Genomic DNA, 8053 nt, shown 5'->3' with positions numbered 1-8053 from the left:
GTGTCTTGGGCTTCCTTGGTTTGCTTGATGCCCTAGTCACTGAGGCGGCAAGCTGGGCTGGGTGGTAGGGCTGACTCTTGGGGGCTCTGAGGAGACGGGACCTCTGCCCTCCCTGACTGCCCAGCACCCCAACTCCGGCCCCGTGTCACTGGTGATAGAAGGATCACCTTTTCCAGGCCGATGACAGCACCCCTTACTCTACCTTCACCTGGGAACGCTCTTCTTTTGTCCTGTGGGCACTCAGGGTCATGGAGCAGTCCCTGGACAGGGTCCCAGTGCCAGTTTACTCTTCACACCCCCTGCCTGTCCTCAATTCCAGACCTGAAAACTAGGGTGCTGGACCAGGCAACCCTTCAAGGTGCCTATGCTTGCTTCCAGGTGTCCCCGTTCTGGGCTCTGGAAGGTGGGGGGGGGGGGGGCTTGCAGAGCCAACAGGGCGCTGGGCACTGGCTGTGGGACAGATGAGGCCAGCTATTGCCACAGGGCCACACGACTCACACTTGGGGTTGGGAAGCATTGCTGTGGAGCTTACATTTTTTTGTTCTGTTTCTATTTTTTCAATCAATAAAAATCCTTTAAGACCACAACTACTATAGGATAATTCTATCTCAAATCATGCAGCCTAAAATGAAAGATTCCAGTGGCACAATGTGTTATCAGGACTTCTCAGGGACCACAGTGCTGCCTGCCACGAGTCAGAATACATTTCAGGTCTCCATTGTACAGGCCAATCACGAAAATAACCTATCAGAATACGCAAAAATTTCCAGGAGTCAGAGGTAAATACAGCTTTTTTTATATATTTTGGAAAGATATGTTTGAAATTGTAAAGTTAGAAAATTGCAAAATTTGAGGCACCTGGGTGGCTCAGTTAAGCATCTGACTTCAGCTCAGGTCATAATCTCACAGTTTATGGGTTCGAGTCCCGCATCGGGCTGTGTGCTGACAGCTCAGAGCCTGGATGGAGCCTACTCTGAATTCTGGGTCTCCCTCTCTCTCTCCCCCTGCCCTGCTTGTGAAGCTCGCTCTCAAAATGTAACCATTAGCAAAAAAATTTTTTTTAAATTGCAACATTTTATAGGTAATATTTTGTTAGTTTTCAATTTATAGAATTGATAACTAATTAGACTATTAGATAAATAATATGAAGCTGCTTCATTTCTTAAAAATGTAGATTATGGGGGTGCCTGGGTGGCTCAGTTGGTTAAGCATCCTGACTCCTGGTTCGGCTCAGGTCATGATCTCACGGTCTGTGAGTTTGAGCTCCATCGGGCTCTGCGCTGTTAGTGCGGATCCTGCTTGGGATTCTCTCTCTCTCCTCCCTCCTGCCCCTCCCCTGCTCGTGCTTGTGCTCTCTCTCAAAATAAATAAACTTTTTTAAAAAATGTAGATTATGTTATCTTCAGTGATTGGAAATTCCTATGTAGTGTGAGCCAGAGAAAGTAATTCATAAATACTGATCACTTGAAGATGCCCGGACAATATTTTTACTTGACTTTTTAAAACCAACCACTGACTGCCAAAAGATAGGAATACGTTCATACAGATCCCAAGGTCTCCATCAAGTGGGGTTAGAACCAATAATGTTGCCTGGTATTTTGGTATCGAGGAGACCAGTTGAGTTCTCTGCTTTTTTAAAATTTGTTTTGATGGTGCTGTAAACCCAAAGCTGCTGGCCAGACCTGCATGTTTAATGTTAGCGTTTGCAGCCTGGTCCCATGGGGTCCCTGAGCGGCTCCTTCTGACCTCCCTGCCGGCACTTGGTCCTTTGCGTTTGGTCGTCGCCTGAGAGCTGAGTGCCTGGCAGCTGTTCCCAGGGCTGCCCACCTCAGAAGCCTTTGCTTTGGAGGAATGGATAGGGAGCCACCCACGGAGAAGGATGAATCCTAGCAGTAGGACTCTGGGTGGAAAGGTATTGGTGTAACCGCGTCGAATCCAATTTCTTGCACGTCTGAGGAAGAGAAAGTTGAGCCATCTGCATATCCAGTGTCTTCCCCTCAGACAGCCCAGGCCAGAGATACCAAGGGCTCCTCTCCCCTCTTGGCTGCGACGGGGCTCCCTGGCAGCCTGTCATTACTGCATTATGGCAGGTTGCTGTGGCCACAGTCCCGGCTCTGGTGGGGAGTCCGGAGCTCGCTTACGGGGAGCCAGCTCAGGGCCCTTCATCAGCACTGCGAGCACCTGAATTGACTCACTCAGAGAGGAACCCTCGCCGTGTTCTCTCCCGGTTCCCACTTGATGCCCGTCTCACTGGGGCCATAGCCCCAGAATAGCACCTGGCATGTTGCCTGTGAGCCGAAGAAATCAAGACATCTCTTGAAGAGTGCCGCAGTCAGAGCAGCAAGAGCCTGCCTCGCCCTCCGCTAAGCCGCACGCTCGCTCCTGGCTCCCCCTTTCCTGCAGGGCCAGACACTTTGCTCCCCTCTCTGAAAAGAGGGTGGACAAGAATGTCTCTGGGTACCTCTGGGGTGTTGTCAGAATAACGTGAGGAACAGATGCAAAAAGTACTCTGATTTCTAAGAAAAAAGGGGTGAGGAGACGTGGCAGTATCGCCATTATTCACGAGCAATAGGAACGGCGCGCGTGAAGAAACCAATTTTTTCCCTTCCACCCAGCCGTGGAGAAGGCTAAGGAGACCACACAGCTGAAGGCTTCAGTCCTTTCTGACTTGCAACTCAGACCTGGGTTCAAATCCCTCCTCAGCGACTTGCCAGCCCTGTGACCCGAGGCAAGGGTTTTGTGGGAATCGATAAGAGAGCTCTAAGCACAGTGCCACTTGGTGACGGTGGCTCTTTATCTGGCTGCTTCTTTGTGGGGGTAAGGGTGGGCGGTGCGGGAGGAGGCAGAGAAAAGAGCAGTGGTGACCCAGAGGAAGCCCTGGCTCAGAAGGGTCAAGCCCACTGGCGGCCCCACGTGGGCCCCATCCCTCCACCTGCACCGGGAGCTTAATGAACCTGTATGTGGCCTGTTTGTCCTCGCTGTGTTTGCCCAGTGCCAGCTGCAAAGCCCCAGAGATGATAGATAACCCAGGCTGGGGCTGCATGGAAAGGATGTTCTGGATTTGTCACATTAATACCCGCTGCTCCGGTCAATAATTTACTGGAGGCTCAGGGTGGGAGAGGGGCTGGGTGGGCAGTGCTAGCTCTGCACCTGGAGCTCTTCCCGAGCCTGTGGGTGCCTGGGCTGTAAAAACCCAACCTCAGACACCAGGGAGGCATGACAGTGACCTAATTTTCTCTTATCAGGCATAAGGAAGAAGTCCCCATGGAGTCTTGCCCATTTCCAATATAAATAATGTAATTCCCCCGCCTGCCTGCTAGGGGAGGAAGGGGCAGTCTTTGATCTGAAGGAATTAAGTCAGTAAACAAAAGGGAAGAAGGCTGCGGAGGTGTCTCCTTACGAGCACCTGCTGTGCCATTTGCCCTGAGAGACCGGAGTGAAATTCAGACAAGTAGAAGTGGATCCGTGGGCGTAGCCTCGCTCCCACCCACTGTCCCCCTGGATCTCCCTGAAGACTCCCTTTGTCCCCAGCTGAGCCCAGAGACACCTTCCCAGGGCCCCTGCTGCAGGCAGCCCCGTGCAGTGCGTGATGTCCCCCACCCCACCCTCCCTGGACTGGCCCAGCTGCGACCCTGGGCAGTTTTCAAAGGAGGATAATTCTGGGGGAAATAGGTGAGCCAATTGGGCTTGATCTGGGTTAGGCAGCTTAACCCAAGGACCTCGGGCTGGAGAAGGGCACTACCTCTCCTCCCATGGGATGAAGGGGCCTGTGGCTGGCAGAGCCACCCGGACTGTGTCCCACAGAGGACCACTCAGGCTCCCAGCCTGCACTTCAGGAGAGCAGGCCTTGGAGTCTGGTCCCTCAGAGGCTGTCTGCTTGCAGCTGGGCAGCCTTGAGTAAGTCTCTCCACTTTCTGGGCTTCCAAGTTCTTGGCTATAAAAGGTCAGGTTTGGACAAGAGGAACTCTGGGGCCCTTTCTTGTTCCAATCGTCTCCGAATATCATGTTTCTATTTTTTTTAAGATTATTTATTTATTTAGAGACAGAGAGAGAGGGAGGGAGAACGAGTTGGGGAGAGGCAGAGAGAAAGGGAGAGAAAGAATCTCTAGCAGGCTCCACAGTGTCAGCGTGGAGCCCAATGCAGGGCTTGAACTCATGAACCCTGAGATCATGACCTGACCAGAGATTAAGAGTCAGATGCTTTGCTGACTGAGCCACCCAGGCGCCCCTTGAATATCATGTTTCTAAAGGAATTCCTCAGGCTGGTCTCCCCAAGGCCCTGTCAAACCAGTTTCACCCCACAAGGAGCCCAGCAGCCATGGGCCGCTGGCCAAGACCTGGGTGAACCAGGTGCCCTGCACAGACAGCCAGGTCCGCCCTGTCCCTTCTCTTAGCCCCCACGCTCCTCTGGCACAAATGATGGAGCGGCCAGTGGTGGTGCCAGCACCTGAGTTAACGTGAAGGGCAGGCCATGGGCACCAGGACGGGGCTGGCATCGCCACCTTGGGCTTTCCTGCTGCATCCTCTCGAGCAGTGCCCCGGGGAGAGGATGAGGTGGCAGGAGCCTCACCATTGCACCGTGGCGGCTGCTCTGCCCCGAAGCCCCGTGGGGACCTCCCTTCTTTGCCCACGCCTATATCCCTCCCCCAGCCTCCTGCTCCCAGCCTGAAGTTCCTGAAGCTGAATCTATTAAGTCCTTCATATTAGCCAGCAACGGGGGAAACAACCCTCTTTCATCTTAACTGGAGTGAATTTGCATTAACACCTGGGGAGTTCTGTTTGCCTTGAGAAAGCACATTGCTATTCTGAGCTGCACACGCTGCGGAGTTAGTCGCAGTATCCTATTCTTTTATTAATACGGCTTTTCTCTCCTCCCTCCTCTTTCCCGTGGAAGGGGGAGAGCGGCTGGGGATGCCAGGGCTCCCCGCCCCACGTAGGAACATCCCGGCAAACACGAGAAGGGGGAGCATCTTTTCCCAAGGCAGGCCTGTGAGCTGCCCGCTGTTCCTAGAGGCCATCCGGCTCCAGAGACAGCCCCCTCCCCAGCCCAAACCCAGGACCCCCATTTGCCAATCTCTGCTGTGGCCTGTCCCGGCTGTGGAGAGGCCCGGTAAGGCAGTGGTTGCATAGATGCGGCCCGCCTCAGGGAGCTCCTTGGGCAGCCGTGGGGGCCAGGAGATGCAGAGAACTCGGGGATGGCTCCCACAGGGCTGAGGGGCCCCAGCAGTCACTCTGTGAGAGTCACAGCATTATAGGCAGGCCTGGCTCAGGGGCTGCTGTGTGTCTGCCCCAGGGGCACTGCTCCAGACCCTCCGGCAGCAGGACTGGCATCAGCCACCGCACGTCCTGTCAGCCAGTAGCTCATCCGTGCCACTTAGGGTGGTTACACCTAGGAGATGTTGAGTCTAGGTTGGGTGTGGGTTGGGCAGATCTTGGTCTTCAGAAGGAGGTTGCAGGAGAGAAAGAGGGCACAGGGGAGGGAACAGCCCTCGCCCCTCGGCCCTTCTTGCTTCCTAGTCTTTCAGGAGGCCCACCGCCTACCCAAGTCCAGACCTAGAATGGACATGTGCCCCCTGTCTCCCTCCCCACAGCACTCATGGGCCCAGATTCGAAGGCTGAGGGCTGCTGAGAGTCCAAGATGAGCAGAGGAATGGCCACACCCCCAGACTACCCCCCACCCCACCTCCTGCTTCCTGGCAATCCCAGGAGTTGGGGAAGGGGAGGCAGATGCAGGGAAGACAGGTGGGCCAGGCCCCATCTCCTCTGGGGTGGGGAGCTGAACAGAGACAGGGTCCCTTGAGGACTGTAGGTGGCACAGCAGAGCTGGAGTAGGGGTGGGGGTGTCCCGCTTCCAGTACTGCCTGGAGGAGAGGGCTTGGTCTCTCCACCCTCACGCTCCTCCCCTGCATGATGGAATCAGCTCCCACTGACCACAGGGTGATCATGGGGGAATGAATGGGGTCACAAGATACCAGGTTCTGAGCCAGTGCCTGCCGCAGTGAGAGTTTATTAAACAAGGCCGGCCGCTGTGCCGTTATAGCTATTAGCTTGTTCCTGACTCAGTTATCAAAGGAGACAGCTCAGGGCAGCAGGGGCTGTCCTGGGCCAGGAGGGGATCTCCCAGAGCTCAGCCTCCCACTTGTGTGCCCTGGGAAGCTGTGCCTCCCTCCAGACCATCCTGAACTTACCCCAATGAAAAGAGGGGTGGGATGTGGCCCATGGTGTGCAGAGACCTCCCAGCACTGGGGCTCAAGCCTTTGTGGATTGACAGCCAGAGAGGGGCTGGTGGTTGCAAATGTCCCTGAGTGGGTGACAGCTGCAGCTGGCTGGCACAACCCCTTGGGACTTGGGGGTGGGGAGTGTCTGGAGGGTCTGGGAACCCTGAGCCAGCGTCAGCATTCCATGGGCATCCCCAGCCCCTCTGGCAGCCTGCCCGCCCCTACCCTCGACTGGGCCCATGCCAGGTGCCACGGCTACTCTCTCCAGTGACATTTACCAGCTGGGAAGTGGCCACTGAAACATGAAATCAGTACCAGCCTGGGGCTAACCCACTTCATTACAGCCGGCTCTGCTCCACTGGGTAGGTCAGCATAGGCCAAGCACTGCCCCTCCCTGAGCCCCCCAGCTTGCTCTGGCCAGTCCAGCACCAGGCCTGGCTCAGGAGAGCAGGCTCTAGCACCCCACCCCAGCACCAACCCTGTCTGCCTGGGGTCGGGGCCACAAAGTCCCCTGAACACCTGCTCTGACCAGGCACTAAGGAGTGTGAAAATAATAGCAGTGATGTTTGCCTTGGGATACTTGGTCTCTCTCTTTGATCCTCAGCGGCCCCAGTAGGGCCGCATTCACCACAATACACACCAGGGCCCCATTCGTGGCGGCAGCTCCCAGGTAGATCCTTATCTGGTGGCATCTCGAGGCCCCACGAGAGCCCCCCGTGCCGTCCCACTGCCCTCATGTGAGCTGGTGGGAGACTGAGGCTCAGGAGTGCCCATCCGACCTCTCTGCCTGGGATCGTTCTGCTTCTCAGCTTCAGAGGAGAGTCTCTCCCTCTGGCCCAGCTCAGAGTGGATGAAACAGAGCCCCCCCCCCCCCGCCCCTTACATTACCCACGGGTGGCCACAGACCTTCTGAGGGGCTCCGCAGTGGGACCAAGCCCAGGGCAGGACAGGTGTGGGAGGGGCTGTCTGAGGAAGGGATCAGATTCTGGGAGGAGAGGCTATAGTCCTGGCCCTCGCCCCTGCAGCACAGGAGGAATTGGGGATTCTGGGTTGGGCTTAGCTCCACTGGGGTACATGTGCCCATTCATTCCTGAGCCCCCAACTTGGCAGCTCCTCATTGAACCATACCCAGCCAGGATATGTGGCCCTGTGAAGGTGGAAAGAGCGCAAGTCCTGGACGTACATGTGGGCTCGGCCTGTTCCCAGCTGGGGGTCTCCAAGCCAGTCACCTTAGCGCTTAGCGTTTCTTGAAGCTAGAAAATGGAGTCACTGATGTCTGCCTTGGAGGAGTAAATGAGACAATGCACCTTCAGTGCCCAGCACTGGGCCTAGCACCGAGTGTGCCCCGTGACTGCCAGGGAGCATGCACTCCCCGAAGGGATGCTATGGTGACATATCCTTGTTTATGCAGCACGTTGGGTGCAAAACTCAGTCCTGATCCACCTGCAACTTCCAGAGTATCTGGGGAAAGCAGGCGGCCCAAACCTTCTTGTCTGATTTCCCCAGCACAGAGTCTGGCACTGAGTAGGTAGGTGCTCAGTACATATTTGCTGAATGCAGGAAAGGGTCTCTGTTTCCCCCTCCATGGTGTGAGGATCTTAATGCCCCCAGGATCTTACTCCACTCCCTAGGCTATTGTGCTAGCATTTGGGTGAAATGCTAGCTCAGAAAGTGTTTGCTTTTATAATTAAAATGCTGAGGGGGGACGCCTTGACTTCCTGCTGGGAGAGAGTCTGGGGCGGCCCCCCCCCCCCCCCCAGCTGGTTGGGTCAGCTGAGCTGTAATCACCAGGGGCCTGTCATCACTCAGCCACACCCTCCCCCAGCCCCTCTGGC

The sequence above is a fragment of the Prionailurus viverrinus genome, chromosome D3 (assembly GCF_022837055.1).
Source record: "Prionailurus viverrinus isolate Anna chromosome D3, UM_Priviv_1.0, whole genome shotgun sequence".
Taxonomy (NCBI): domain Eukaryota; kingdom Metazoa; phylum Chordata; class Mammalia; order Carnivora; family Felidae; genus Prionailurus; species Prionailurus viverrinus.
The sequence above is the reverse complement of the archived record's forward strand: the minus strand, read 5'-3'. Positions refer to the sequence as shown.